The sequence below is a fragment of the Oratosquilla oratoria genome, chromosome 33 (genome assembly GCF_046742065.1).
Source record: "Oratosquilla oratoria isolate Oo_2021 chromosome 33, ASM4674206v1, whole genome shotgun sequence".
Taxonomy (NCBI): Eukaryota; Metazoa; Arthropoda; class Malacostraca; order Stomatopoda; family Squillidae; genus Oratosquilla; species Oratosquilla oratoria.
Genome location: NC_134809.1, coordinates 43,109,483 through 43,111,982, shown reverse-complemented (window position 1 = coordinate 43,111,982; position 2,500 = coordinate 43,109,483). Strand labels below are relative to the sequence as shown.

The 2,500-nt window shown below is 28.7% G+C and overlaps 1 protein-coding gene across 1 annotated transcript in view; it reads right to left on the bottom strand.

The window, feature by feature from the left end:
- Positions 1-2,500, bottom strand: part of LOC143017864 (growth/differentiation factor 8-like) — a 255,401-nt gene that overhangs the window by 151,701 nt on the left and 101,200 nt on the right. The window lies entirely within an intron of this gene.

Sequence of the window (2,500 nt, the reverse complement as noted above, 5' to 3'; positions counted from 1 at the left end):
ATATATGTATATATATACACATATATACATATTTACACATATATATGCATATATATATACATATATATACATATATATATTATATATATATATGTATATGTATATATATATATATATAATATATATATATATGCATATATATATATATATATATACATTTCATATATACCCAAGTTTGGTCATTGTATTGTAATCAATAGTTTAATGAAAGGTTCGTGATCTTTTCTCAACTATATTTGACTCTTTATAAATACACGACGCAGACTCTATGGATCTACGTTCACCTACAACTGCTCGTCCCGGGGCCTGAGTCTTTTTGTCAGATTAATCCTGACCTCAGCTTCCACAAGGGTTGTTTGCGCCTTTACAATATTTAGGGTTTTTTAACATACCTGAATAGAATTACCAGTGACGGTGTAGTCAATCAAATATGTATTCTCGCGAGGCTTGGTTCGAATCCGGGGATGACAGTCGGTATTATATATATACATATATATATATATACATATATATATATATATATATATATATATATATGTATATCTTATATATATCATATATACATATATATATATACACAGATATATATATATATATATACATATATACATATATAGATATACATGTATATATAGACACACACACACACACACACACACACACACACACACACACACACACACACACACACACACACACACACACACACACACACACACACACATATATAATATATATATATATATATATATATATATATATATATATATATATATGTTGTGTATGTTAAAGACAGATTGAAAAATTTTAGAAGCTCTGCCATGGGATTCGAACCCTGACCCGTGCGTCCATAATCACGAGGTCAAGACACTAGTAACTGTGCTACATGTAATGATTCAATAGGACTGTACAAGTCCCCGACCACGCTTCACGTAACATCAGAAGATCTAGTCTCATTTTCATCCACTCCCCGTATTAGGCGAGCCCTCCGACAAGTTGTGTATGTTAAAGACAGATTGAAATTTTTTAGAAGCTCTGCCATGGGATTCGAACCCTGACCCGTGCGTCCATAATCACGAGGTCAAGACGCTAGCAACCGTGCTACATGGCAGAGCTTCTAAAAATGTTCAATCTGTCTTTAACCTGCACAACATATACAAACGCGGGAAACTAGTGTTGTACAAATACTTTCCCGCGTTTGTGTACTTCCAATTGTACTATCATAGTGGAGATGGGTTGAACGCAAAATTTCATGTATGTGTATGTACTCGAGCATATAAATATATAAAAGGAATATTGCACTTGACTTATATCTTTCTTGATAGCCTAGTTGGTAAGTCACTACCGCACTTATCATGAGGATGCCGGGTTCGAGTCCTTGGCAGTACCGCATTTCAATTACTGCATGTCGACCTTTGATGGCTTAGAATTAAAGTGCATTGTGGTTGTTAAAATGTATCTAATCACTGGGACCCATTCAGTGTTGTACATATATATATATATATATATATATATATATATATATATATATATATATATAGTGTATATATGAATATATACATACATATACATATATATGCACATATACATTATATATATATACATATATGTATATACGTATATATACATATATATATATACATACATTATATATATATATATATATATATATATATATATGTTGAGACATTCTGACAGGTTGATGTAAGCGGAATAGGAAACACAGGAGTCTTAGTCTTGAGTTTATTCCTGACTAGTTTCGCAGGTATGCTTTTTCAAAGGAATATGTGTACAAACGGGCTGTGGGCATTATATACATGGGGTGGACCTCACCACCTCTCCAAGTTACCATAGTTGGTGACGAATGTGAACATCACATTGTGGCTAACGTAACAATGAAGAAATTTTTACAATTAAATATGATAACACTAATAACAAAGAAATTATTAATAGAAAATGTAACAATAGTAATGATAACAATGAAGATAAATATTTAAATAATAATATTAACAATAATAACAAAAATGATAATAGCAATACAGTAGAAGTAATAATAATAATAATAATGAAAATAATAACAATAAAATAAAAGTAATAATAATGATAATAAAAATAAAAATAATAAAAATGATAATACTAATAACCAAGAAATAATTTTTTTTTAATAGTAATTATGACAATAATAGTGATAACAATGATAATAAAAACGAAAAATTAAATATTTAAATAATAATAGTAACAATAATAATAACAATAATAATAATGAAGATAATAATAATGATAATAAAAATGTAATGGTAAAATTATAAATATATAAAAAAGATAGTAATAATAAATCAATCATAGTCATAATAACAATGATAATAATAATAGTTTTTGAAAAATAGTAACAAATAGTATTAAAAGAATAAATCATGATAAAAAGTTGGGGCAAGGTAGCATGGAGGAACTTCAGAGTGAAAGGAAGAAAGCTGGAGAGGGTAGGCCGAAGTGGGAAAAA